Below are 13,892 nucleotides of genomic sequence, written 5' to 3' on the forward strand. Positions count from 1 at the left end.
CAACCTCAATGATACCAATGTTGGTATCGATACATCGATATTTTAGATAGATCTGCCCACCACTACCAGATATGTGACAACTGTGAGACTGTTGGTTTTCTGGTATTAACAAATATAAATAATAGCTAATATTATTGCAACTATTATTATTTATAAAATCATAAATAGGGGTTGATAATTACTGGTACTACAATGAAGTAGGTGCTTTAGCTCAAATAGGCATTAACATGGCTATTAGCTATGGCTAATATTCTAATAAATAATAATTAATTATTCCATCCATCCATCCATCGTCTACCACTTATCCAGGGTCGGGTCGTGGGGGCAGCAGCTCCAGTAAGGAACCCTAAACTTCCCTTCTCCGGGCCTTCTCCTTCTCCAGCTCTTACTGGGGGATCCTGAGGCGTTCCCAGTGAGGAGATATAATCTCTCCACCGAGTCCTGGGTCTTCCCCGAGGTCTCCTCCCAGCTGGACGTGCCTGGAACACCTCCCTAGGGAGGCGCCCAGGTGGCATCCTTACTAGATGAACCACCTCAACTGGCTCCTTTCAACGTAAAGGAGCAGCGGCTCTACTCTGAGTCTCTCACGGATGTCTAAGCTTCTCAATCTATCTCTAAGAGAGACGCCAGCCACCCGTCTGAGAAAACCCATTTTGGCCTCTTGTACCCGTGATCTCGTTCATGACCATAGGGGAGGGTAGGAACGAAGATTGACCGATAGATTGAGAGCTTTGACTTCTGGCTAAGCTCTCTTTTCATCACAATGGTGATGATTCTCCGGCCAATCTCTCGCTCCATCGTCCCCTCACTCGCGAACAAGACCCCGAGGTACTTGAACTCCTTCACTTGGGGTAAGGGATCAGTCCCTACCCGGAGTAGGCAATCCACCGGTTTCCTGCTGAGATCCATGGCCTCAGATTTTGAGGTGCTGATCCTCATCCCAACCGCTTTACACTCGGCTGCGAACTGATTCAGTGACTGTTGAAGGTCACAGACCGATGATGCCATAATGACCACATCATCTGCAAAGAGCAGCGATGAGATCCTCAGGCCACCGAACTGCAACCCCTCACCTCCACGACTACGCCTCGATATCCTGTCCATAAAATTCACAAAAATGATTGGTGATAAAGCGCAGCCCTGGCGGAGACCAACATTCACTGGGAAGGAGTCCGACTTACTGCCGAGTATCCAGACACAACTCTCGTTTTGGGCGTACAGGGATTGGATGGCCCTCAGAAGTGACCCCCTCAGCCCATACTCCCTTAACACCTCCCACAGTATCACCCGAGGGACCCGGTCATACGCCTACTCCGGATCCACAAAACACATGTAGACCGGATGGAATCCGCATTGTTCCTCTTCAATCAGAGGTTTGACTACCGGCCGAACCCTCCTTTCCAGTACCTTGGAGTAGACTTTACCAGGGAGGCTGAGAAGTGTGATACCCCTGTAGTTGGCACACACTCTCTCGTCCCCCCTTTTAAATAGGGGAACCACCACCGCGGTCTGCCACCCCCTAGGCACTGTCCCAGACTTCCACGCAATGTTGATGAGGCATGTTAACCAAGACAGCCCCTCAACACCCAAAGCCTTCAGCATTTATGGACGGTTCTCATCAACCCCTGTGGCTTTGCTACTGTGGAGTTATTTGACTACCTCAGTGACTTCCATCAGGGAAATTGACGATGATCCCCCATCAGCTTCCAGCTCTGCCTCTACCATAGAGGGCATGTTAGTCGGATTCAGGAGTTCCTCAAAGTGCTCCTTCCACCGCCCGATTACCATCTCAGTCAAAGTCAGCAGGGTCCCACCCTTGCTGTACAGAGCTTGGATGGTTCCCCGCTTCCCCCTCCTGAGGTGCCGGATGGTTTTCCAGAAGCACCTTGCTTCCGATCGAAAGTCCTTCTCCATAGCTTCTCCGAACTTCTCCCACACCCGGTGCTGTGCCGGCATAACCCGGAAGGACTCCTTCTTCAGTCGGACGGCTTCCCTGACCACCGGGGTCCATCACGGTGTTCGAGGGTTACCGCCCCTTGAGGCACCTAAGACCTTGAGACCACAGCTCATCACCGCAGCTTCAGCAATAGAGGTTTTGAACATTGCCCACTCAGGTTCAATGCCCCCAACCTCCACAGGGATGTCTGATAAGCTCCGCCTGAGGTGTGAGTTGAAGATCTCCAGGACAGGGGCTTCCTCCAGACGTTCCCAGTTCACCCGCATTACCCGTTTGGGCTTACCAGGCCTGTCCAGAATCTTACCCCACCCCTTGATCTAACTCACCACCAGATGGTGATCAGTTGATAGCTCCGCCCCTCTCTGTGTCCAAAACATGCGGCCTCAGATCATCAAAATCGATCATTGACCTTTGGCCTAGGGTGCTCTGGTACCACGTACACTTATGAGCATCCTTATGTTCGAACATGGTGTTTGTTATGGCCATTCCATGACTAGCACAGAAGTCCAACAACAAACGACCGTTCGGGTTTAGATCAGGGAGGCCCTTCCTCCCAATCACGCCTCTCCAGGTGTCCCCATTGTTTCCCATTGTGTGCGTTGAAGTCTCCCACCAAGACTACGGAGTCCACCACTGGAGTCTCCAAGGAGGCCAAATACTCCGAACTGCGGTTTGGGGCATAGGCACAAACAACAGTCAGAGTTTTCCACCCCATAACCCGAAGGCGTAGGGAGGCGACCCTCTCGTCCACCGGGGTAAACTCCAACGTAGCGGCGCTCAGCCGGGGGCTAGTGAGTATCCCCGCACCCGCCCGACGCCTCACATCTTGAGCAACTCCGGAGAAGAATAGAGTCCAACCCCTATCCAGGAGTACGGTTCCAGAGCCAAGACTGTGTGTAGATGTAAGCCCCACCAGATCCAACTGGTAGCGCTCCACCTCCCACAATAGTTCCGGTTCCTTCTCCCACAGAGAGGTGACGTTCCACGTCCCCAGAGCCAGCCTCTGCTGCCCGGGTCTGGTCCGTCGAGGTCCCTGACAATCACTGCCACCCGTGTGACAGGGCACCCGACCCCAGCGGTTTTTCCCATGAGTGGTGGGTCCACAAGATGGATGGATGGGAGGAACCATGTAGCTTCTTCGGGCTGTGCCCGACCGGGCTTCGTGGCAAACCCAGCCACTAGGCGCTCACTGTCGGGCCCTCCCTCTGGGCCTGGCTCCAGACGGGGCCCCGGTGTCCCTCCGGGCAGGGTCTCTCCTTTCCTTTCCCTCTGTATCATGAGGTCGTTTTTGAACCATTCTTAGTCTGGCCTCTCGCCTGACACCAATTTGCCTTGGGAGACCCTACCAGGAGCACTAGGCTCCAGACAACACAGCTCTCAGGTTCATAGGGACACACAAACCTCTCCACCACGATAAGGTGATGGTTCCCAGAGAGGTAATTAATTATTGTATTTTATATAATTATTAATTATATTAATTACTATAACTAAATATACACAGCAAACAAAAACCAGTTAATATAGTCTCATAAAATACACTAGACTATGAATTAGGAAATATGATTAATAATTAAATGAATAATTAAACACAATTCTTATGAGAATACTTTAGGAGTTTACATTAACTGGCTATTGTTTTCCTTTTTCATTCCTAGTTATAATTAACCCTATTAATTTTATTGTTAATATCCAGAGTTGCTAATATTAATCGCCAACAATGGTAACCCAGGACTTGGGAAACTTTGCGAAAACTCTTGTGTGAATCACTGCCCAAATCCTATCCTAACCTTTACCATCGGAGGTCAATGTCTAACCTTAACCATTGGAGGTTGTCGTGTAAATGTATCACATAGTCTATTTATATTTTATATCTATAAGTTGTTTGGCCTTAGTCACTAACCCTGTGTTTTCTCACAGTTGTCCTACACATGTCTGGTGTCCCTGTGTCTGCTAGCATTTGACAGACAGTAGCTGCCACTTTGACCATATTGTCAGGCTCTTAGCAGACGGATGTTAACGGTTGTAATTAACATGTGTGATGTCTCTATGCCTTTTTTTCCCATTTGGTAGACAGAAATGTGTATTACCTGATCCTGCCCAAGCAGCTTTACTGTATAAATGACTTGTGTTTCTGCTTTTGTTCAGAGTTAACAGAAAATATTTGCTCACATATTTGAGTGGGGAAGTGCACAACATTGAAGTTGCGCAGTTGCGTCTCAAAGAGACGGAGCTTCACACAGAATGCTTTCATGTGAGCAGTAGGCTCTTGTTCAGTGTTGAGATGACCAGTAAGATCAACTAAACAGGTCTGCCAAACATGGAGGGTCTCTCATCTCGCCAGTGTTTTGGAAATTGAGGCCTACCATCTAGACTTGACCCTATCCTAAGTTTCCATTTGACTGTTTATTTGCTTCCATGCAACTTTGGATCTTTGGATTGAGTCTTTGCTGGAACTATAACAGAGTTTTAGTCCATGATGTCTGAGACAGAGCCTCAGAGGAATTAGTGAGTTATTTTGAGGTGAAGTACTGTTTTTATTAGGCAATGAGATTGATTAAAGGTTTGCACTTCACATCTTTAAGTAATGTAAGAGTTGTGGTCACTGGATATTGAATGACTTGACCCATCTTCCATAACGTAAAGAGAACATTGAGATGGTTTGGATTAAAGGTCAAAAACAGACAAAACTAAGCTGTCAAATGATTGCTTCTTTAGTGTGGTCTGAGCCACGAGGCCTCCCCCTACTGAGTAATGTAATGTGAACATGACCTCACTTTTTCACTACAAGTGTTTGTTTGCTGTTGTTACAGTGACACTGTGTTCATTAGCACCATAAGCAGGAGGAACTCTGCAGGGAAGCTTCAGCTAACCCCGACCTCCCAAAACAACACCAGCTGATCTCAATCAACAAGTTCTTTGAAGAGGAAAGTTTCTCTGTTCAGACTCAACAAATAACATGAAACCACCAGGTGGCTCATACAGCTTTGGTCAACCCCACTGAGCTTTAGGCATCCAAAGAACAGTAACCTACAAAAGATCAAACTTTTCTATCGTAACTTTTCTTACTAACTATGTGCAAACCACAGTTTAAAGATCAGACAATGAAACAATAGTTAAAATCATATTCCCAGAACCCACTGGCAATAAAAAGTTCCTGGTTGAATGCAAATTAGTTTGTGTCGGTAATTTGATTAATTGTGAATTTATTAAAGTACAATATCAACTGAATACAATTAAAGAGTTGTCCGTTACCTCCAACCAAGGACTTTATGTTTACTGTTCGGTCGGTTTGTCTGTCTGTTAGCAGGACTACTCGCCATATTTTCATGAAACTTGGTGGAAAGGTGTAGCATAGACCAAGGAAGATCCATTACATTTTGGAGCGGATCGGGGCAGATACACACATTATTTTTCACTTTTGTTAAGATCGCGATATAGGGCACGGCCTTGACGGGTGTTCTAGTTTTAGCTAGTTTTGAGTTCATATTCCGAATTAAAGTTGTCTTTAATTAAATGACCACAAACTGATACGTAGAAAACGCATGGAAAACTTTAAGTGTGTTAATGTTTTTTCTCCGAGGCCCCCTAATAAATGAATCCAGCCTTGCATCCAGGTATTATTTAAAGTTACAGTTGCTTAAACAAAACTGTTTCTAAGAAAACAACCTCCCATCGCTGCTAACTGAGCAGCTGTAAATCGTCTCCTTCCCAACACATTCTGGTGTCAGTTTGATCACCGGAAGTGACCCCAGGAAGTACGTTCATATTGGTTGAATACTCAGCCTCGGTCCACAAACAAATGTGGAAAAATTCACAATCATTTATATCATGACATGAGTTCACAGAAGAGAAGCTTGACCTTGTTGTTTGAAGTTGTTTGAAAGATGAATTTGATGCAAGAGCCGTCTGCCGACTATGAAGCATATTTTATGCTGCTTGTTGAGTTTTAACAAGGACACTTTGTTCCAAAAGCTGAAACAGGGAATTGATGATTTATTTGAGTTTTCTTAATGTGGCCTGTGATCTGACCGGGCAGCAGTAACAGTGTTACTGTAAAGTCCACACTTCCCTGTGCATGTGTGTCCTTGTTCTAATTATTGGACTGTGATGATTGTCCTGGAGGCCTCAGAGCTTCCCGGGGTCTCAGTGACCGGCAGGTTAATAGAATTAAAAGCTGCAGCGAGGCGTTCAGGGGGCGACGGACAGGGAGCCGCTCTCTCTCTGGAGAGACTCCAGCCTGCAGACCTCTTCATCTCCTTCAGGAGTGTTTGTATTTGTGATAGTGATATTCATGTTACACAGATTCCTTTTTGGTATTACACAAACACAGCTCTATATGTCTTATAACATTTTTCAGTATTCAGTTCAAATCTAAAAGACGTCAGTTCCTCCCAGTAACGGTCCGAACCTCATAATGTCGGAATTACGTTCTATAGCCAACTATCAAACACAATCAACAAGTACATTTTCACATTATTTGTATTGTACAATGCACATTCCTTCATGATAATGAATAAATATATGATGAATAATGAATCTCTAAGGTGATAACCTTAGGTGTTTAACTGGTTCATTCCCTTTGCTACACATTATTTACGTTTACAGCGTCTAACCCGTTTTAGCACATTCCATTTTTTTTGTGATTTGTATTTAAATCACTGGTCTGTTTGTAGCTCCTGTTTGCAGTTTGATCTAACAGTTTTAGAGTTTTTAATGTAGGATCATTTCTTAGACAATGGTAGGAACCGGGTTTGAGTGCCTGTACATCCCAGGAGCTTTCATCATCCTCTGAGCGCTGATAAACATCCATTACTGTTTCTCTTCCTGTGCTCCCAGAGGGCTAATTATCATCAGAAACTGTTGAACAGCTCACAGCGGACCCCATTAATGATCGCATTTGTTTCAGAAACATTAACACTCATTACAGGCTGCTGTGGAAACTACACAGTGGAGAAACTGGTGGACCATTGGGGGGCAGTGTCGTCCCATGAGCTCCCAACATGCAACAGTTTGAACAAACTTTGTAAAAAGAAACACAGTGAGCTCCCTTTATTCCACATTTCACAAGTAACTTTTCACATTTTGTGTGTATAACTTTTCAGCTGTATGTGAAATATAGACTCCTCACACGAGTTTACACAACACGGTTTTAGCCGAGATTTTTCAATTCGCCAACAGTTTTGGATATCGCCGACGGAAGTCCCAGATCAGAGCAAATCAATTGACGCAGTGATATAGATATATGAGTATTGTACTTGATCAAACGCAGCTCAGCCAATCAACGAGTGCATCTGCTCGTTTTATAACAAGAGTTTTGAACCTGCTTAATCCAATGTTCAGATTTCTGTTCTGCAAATGTAGTAAATTAGCAGAGAAGGCCTCATTTGCATATTCAAACACAATATTTCAGAAAACTTATATATATAATATAAAAAGAATTGTGTTGATGTCAGTAATGAACTGGGAAAGTTTCATAATGATGTCAGTTAGTTAAAAACTTTACCCTATCACCAAGAAACATTTTCAATGAAACACAAGAAGTTCGGGATCTTTAGGTCTGTGTAGGAGGAGCGGCTGAGTCGGGACGTTTACTGAGGCGTCTCACTTAAAGCAGCTGAAAATCTAAAGACAGCTGTTTTCACATCAGGAAGCTGATCTGCGGAGTTCTGTTTTTTAGTTTCCAGACGTCTCAGCATATGTGGCTCCACGTGTTTGGAACTCCAACCGGAAGATGTGGCAAACAGTGTGTGTGAAACAGCAGAAACCCCATTGCTGGGTTTTCTTTCCTTTAAACGCCCACTAAACCTTCTGGTTTCTGTTTCATGGCATGTTGTGGTGGATGTAAACAGAAACCCAATACTTACTCTCCAGCATTCCCTCAGCAAACATCTGGAAACAACGTGAAGGTGCACATTCTGACTCCCACACCACAGAAACATTGGTTATAGTATTAACTGCACCGGACAAGCTGAAGTCATTCTTACAAAATGTTCCGCCACATTTATTCTCAGTGAGAGCTGATCTGTCTGTCCTGAACAAGACGCAACGCAAGAGAATTATTATATTATATTAATTATTATATTATAATGATAGAAAGGGACAATTTGAAAGAGTTGGACCTTGTTTCCCAGCAACAATCAATCTTTGACGTTAAAGGGTTCCTTCCTGTGTCCGAGAAAAATATTCGAAAGTTATTAGTAAAATATCTCAAAAATATCTCAAAAGTATCTCAAAAATATCTCAAAAATATCTCGAAGATATCTCAAAAATATCTCAAAAATATCTCAAATATATCTCGAAGATATCTCAAAAATATCTCAAAATATCTCAAAAATATCTCAAAAATATCTCGAAGATATCTCAAAAATATCTCAAAAATATCTCAAAAATATCTCGAAGATATCTCAAAAATGTCCAAAAAATAATAATAAAGTATGTAAATATAAGTGGAATATACAAAAAAATCCCAAAAATAAAATAATTCATAAAATGTCGAAAAATATAAAATATTTAAATATCCAAAAATATATTTTTAGAAAATACATCAATATTAGTGGAATATGTGAAAATTACCAAAGAAATATCAGAATCAGAATCAGATCCTTTCTTAGTCCCACAACGGGGACATTTACTTTGTTACAGCAAAATAACAAGAAAGTAAAGTGGCGAGTACACAATGTATGTATATATATGTAATATGCAAACATTATTAGTAAAATGTGTGAAACTGTTCCTGAAAATACGCTAAAATTATGAATAAAACATGTGAAATTTGAAAATATGTGAAAAATGTCAAGAAAATGTCCAACAAATGTGAAGAATTTAATATAAAAAAAAAAATTATTTAAGGTACATTTATTTTGTGATTAACTCTTTTGCAATAAAATACTTTAATTGATTGACAGCCCATGTATTGTGTGTATAATATTAATATAAAGTAACTACAGCTGTCTGATATATGTTGCAGTAAAACAAAGGACGTGTTGAGCAGCTGTTGGCTCCACCTGCTGCTCACATTACTGCACCATCAGCTCGTTTTCATGATGAAGAAACGCAATTCATTATCATTATTAGTCAATAATCAGTTAGTGGACCAAACGTGCAACTATATTGTTAATTGATTAATAATTTCAGCAATTTTTCAAGTTTTTCAACTGTGAGAATTTGCTGCTTTTCTTTGTCATGTGACAGGAAATGTTTTATTTTGAAGCTCTTGATTGGAATAAAAAAAACATTACATCACTTTGTGCTGAAGACATTTTACAGGGCAAATTATTATTTGATTGATCAAGAAAATAATAGGAAGATACATTTTGAAAATAATCGTTATTTGCCCTAATATTATTATTATTATTATTATTATTATTATTATTATTATTATTATTATTATCATTATTATTATTATTATTATTATTATTATTATTATTATTATTATTATTATTATTATTATTATCATTATTATTATTATATTGTTATTATTATATTATTATTATTATTATTATTATTATTATTATTTCTATTATTAATACTATTATTAATACTATTATTAATACTGTTATTAATACTATTATTAATAATAATAATAATAATAATAACATTAGTTGATTAGTTGACAGAAAATTAATCTGCAACTATAGTACAGTAGTTTTACTGGTAGTTCAAGTACCAGTAAAATGAAAATCACTGTATGTATCAAGATTTGTTCGTTTTTTTAAAGTCTCTTAAGACTATTTATTGTCGATCTTAATGAAATGGTTTTTTTTATTATTTATTATATATTTTTGATTTCTAATGATTTATGTGTGCATTTCAAGCATACCTGTCAACATTGGAATCTCAAAATAAGGAAAACCTTTGGCGGACTCCGCCCATACTTTATCAGCTCTCAGCCCCCCAGCCCCCACCCATATAGTGTAAACGTAAACACATAAGGGACGGGTATATACATTCAGGAAATGCATGTTTATCTAAAGTATGTATTACTTGTAGAGACATGTTTATAAGATTTATGTATTTTATTTATTTACAGTGTGTGTTTGTGCCTCGTGCTCGTGCTTGTGCTTGGACGATTGTTCCGCTGTGTGCGATGCTAACATCTCATGGCACACTTTACAAAAAACATGAGTTGTCCCGACTCTGCTTTTAATAAATAAGGGAAGGTCTCCTCACATTTGCACTTAGATAAAGTTTTAACTTGTTTGGCAGGTACAGTTCACTGTGACTCACCATATGTTCTCTTCTTCTGTGTGTTTACTGGCGGGTAACGTTTTTCAGCTAAAGTTAAACATAATACTGCCACCTGCTCTATCGGAGGCCACTTTACACTTTTTTTAATTAGGCCTATTTATTTATTTTAAAGGTTAAAAATACGGGATAATCCCGGGAAAATATTTAAACGGGAGAAAAACGGGATAGAAGTAAAAATACGGGATTCTACCGGGAAAAACGGGTTGACAGGTATGAATTCAAGTAGTTGTGTTTGAAATATAATTTGTTCTGAACGGGTTAATTTATTTAATTTTATTCATTAAATACAAATAACATGAAATAAATATAAAGTGTGTGAGAAAAACCTTCAATGACTTAAATATAAAAAACACACAAAAGGTCAAATATAAAAATAAAAAGTGCATTTTAAGTATTAGTGATCAAAATTGTCACATGTCAAATAAATGGAGTAAAGTTCAAACTAATTTCCGAAAGAAAAGTTTATTATTAGTATTTAATAAATAATGACGTGCATAAAAAGACATTAATCTCATAAAGAGCAGAGGATTTATTTAGATTCCATCTGTAGTCTGAAGCTGCCGCATACATTACCCACAATGCAGCTGCACAGACTCAACACTGGGTTCAGATTCCAGTCCCTCCCCCACCCCCCCCTCCCGTGTGGAGCAGCAGGACTCTGCAGTACTCCGAGAGGAAACCAGAGAGTCTGCGAGCTGCTGCGTTCACAGTGAGTCTGAACCTTTTGTGAGCTTCTTACTGCAACATGTGTCTTCTGTCCTCTGACTTCTGTCTTCTGTCTTCTGTCTTCTGTCTTCTGACTTCTGTCTTCTGACTTCTGTCTTCTGACTTCTGTCCTCTGACTTCTGTCCTCTGACTTCTGACTTCTGTCTTCTGTCTTCTGTCTTCTGTCTTCTGACTTCTGTCCTCTGACTTCTGTCTTCTGACTTCTGTCCTCTGACTTCTGTCCTCTGACTTCTGACTTCTGTCTTCTGTCTTCTGACTTCTGTCCTCTGACTTCTGTCTTCTGACTTCTGTCCTCTGACTTCTGTCCTCTGACTTCTGACTTCTGTCTTCTGTCTTCTGACTTCTGTCCTCTGACTTCTGTCCTCTGACTTCTGTCTTCTGTCTTCTGTCTTCTGTCTTCTGTCCTCTGACTTCTGACTTCTGTCTTCTGTCTTCTGTCCTCTGACTTCTGTCTTCTGGCTTCTATCTGTCTTCTGTCTTCTGACTTCTGTCCTCTGACTTCTGACTTCTGACTTCTGTCTTCTGTCTTCTGACTTCTGTCCTCTGACTTCTGTCTTCTGTCTTCTATCTGTCTTCTGTCTTCTGACTTCTGTCCTCTGACTTCTGTCTTCTGTCTTCTATCTGTCTTCTGTCTTCTGACTTCTGTCCTCTGACTTCTGTCTTCTGTCTTCTGACTTCTGTCCTCTGACTTCTGTCCTCTGACTTCTGACTTCTGTCTTCTGTCTTCTGACTTCTGTCCTCTGACTTCTGTCTTCTGTCTTCTGTCTTCTGTCTTCTGTCTTCTGTCTTCTGTCCTCTGACTTCTGACTTCTGACTTCTGTCTTCTGTCTTCTGTCCTCTGACTTCTGTCTTCTGGCTTCTATCTGTCTTCTGTCTTCTGACTTCTGTCCTCTGACTTCTGTCTTCTGTCTTCTGTCTTCTGACTTCTGTCCTCTGACTTCTGTCTTCTGTCTTCTGACTTCTGTCCTCTGACTTCACACTTTACAGTCAGTCAAAGTGTAAAAGCTGCGGATTTATTGACATCCTGACAGCTGAGCTTCGGTGGGAAGTAACAAAGTACTCAAGTTCTGTTCAGTACAATTTTGAGGTTCTTGTACTTAACTTGAGTATTTCCTGCTACTTTGCAAGTAAATATTGTTTTACATTTAGTTACTGCCATCTTTAGTTACTTTGCAGGTTAGTAATATAAACAATATGACTTTATAATCTCACAGAATTCAAACTATAATGAACAAATAGTTGATTTTGTATTATTATCGGTTATAATAAAACTTTATTGATCCCGGGTAATGTTTAATTATAAAGTCATTCACCAGCAGAAGAACACATTAATGAATTAATTATTATTTTATTATTTTTCTTACTACATAATTTATCTCCTGTTATTATGATTATTATTTATATGAATTCTATTTAGTTTTTTGTGTTTTCCTCACTTTATTTATGATTTAAGACATATTCTTCGTCAGGTTTTATCATATGAAGGTAGTTTGTATTTCGAACAGTATGAACAGAGCAGTAAACAAATAAAAAGTAAAAAAATATAATAGTTATAATTCAATAACATAACATACAGAACGTAAACCTTTTGTACTTTAAGTACATTTTGAGGCAAAACTTTTATTTAGGGAAAGTTTTGAACGCAGGATTATTTTGTGCTCTTAACAAAATCACATCAGACTTTCAGATTGTGGTTTTCTTTAAGCAAAGCAACTTTTAAGCTCTTAGATGTTTTTAAAATTACTCCACTTTATCTTCTGAGTGAACCACGTGGAGCTGAAGTACCATCAGACTCGCTGCGGTTCACCACATGATGACGAGGTCGCCTCATTCTTCATCCCAAAGAAAGTCAAAATAAACAAATGATTGGAATACTTTAGCGACCGACAGACCGACTTACAAAAGCAATTACACTGAAATGTCCACCTGCAGCTCCTCTAATGGCCACTAGGTGCTGCTCCTTTGATAAATTAGGTGAAAAAATAATAATATCAAATCAATTCAAATCAAATGTATTTATATAGCCCAAAATCACAAATTATTAATAATAAATAATACCAACTTTTATTTTTAAGCGGACTTTTCATTTGCGTAAACAAACTCAAAGTACTACAGAGTAAAAACGAAAATATACATTTAAAAAATAAAATAAAAACATTTGATAGACAAGACAACACTTTTAAATGGTTAAAGTCGAGCAACATGCTGTTAAAAAGATGCGTTTTTAGGCCCGTTTTAAAAGCATCCACAGTCTGTGGCGTCATCAGATGTTCAGGGAGAGCATTCCACAGTCTGGGAGAGGCGGAGCAGAAGGCGCGATCTCCCATGGTTTTGAGCTTGGTCCTGGGGGGAAGGAGGAGGTTAGCCTTTACAGAACGGAGGTTTCTTGTGGAGGTTTGTGGGATGAGCAGTTTTCTGAGGTAGGATGGAGCATTTCCGTGAATGCACTGATGGGTGTAAAGGGAGACTTTATAATCAATCCTGAGTGAGACCGGGAGCCAGTGCAATGATTTGAGTATGGGTGTGATGTGTTCGTACTTTCGCACTCTCATCAGGATCCTAGCAGCGCTGTTCTGGATGTATTGCAGCTTCTGTATGATTTTGCTAGGAATCCCGATGAGAAGTGCGTAGCAGTAGTCAAGTCTGCAGGAGACAAAGGCATGGACAAGCTTTTCAGCATCTGACAGAGAGAGTGTGGGGCGGAGTTTGGCAATATTTTTGAGGTGGTAGAAGGAGTTCTTGCATGTTTGTCTGATGTGGTCAGGTGAGGATCCATTTTAACATCCAGATTGGTGATCCAGAGTGGAATGTTCTGACCGGAGAAGGTGATGCAGGTTATGGTTGGGTTAGTTCTGATATAGAGTTGTGTGTCATCAGCATAGCAATGGAACGATATTCCATGCTGGTTGATGACACGACCAAGGGGGGACATGTAGATGGTGAAGAGAGTGGGGCCCAGAAC

General features: G+C 40.5%; 1 protein-coding gene across 3 annotated transcripts in view; it reads left to right on the forward strand.

The window, feature by feature from the left end:
- Window positions 1-10,882: 10,882 nt before the first annotated feature.
- slco2b1 (solute carrier organic anion transporter family, member 2B1) overlaps window positions 10,883-13,892 on the forward strand; it is a 34,415-nt gene continuing 31,405 nt past the window's right edge. For all 3 annotated transcript variants that reach the window (XR_003833404.1, XM_029447588.1, XM_029447589.1), the window contains exon 1: window positions 10,883-10,913. The gene's annotated coding sequence lies outside the window, so the exon portion shown is untranslated. The remainder of the gene's footprint in view (window positions 10,914-13,892) is intronic.

This window comes from Cottoperca gobio, chromosome 14 (assembly GCF_900634415.1).
Source record: "Cottoperca gobio chromosome 14, fCotGob3.1, whole genome shotgun sequence".
Taxonomy (NCBI): Eukaryota; Metazoa; Chordata; class Actinopteri; order Perciformes; family Bovichtidae; genus Cottoperca; species Cottoperca gobio.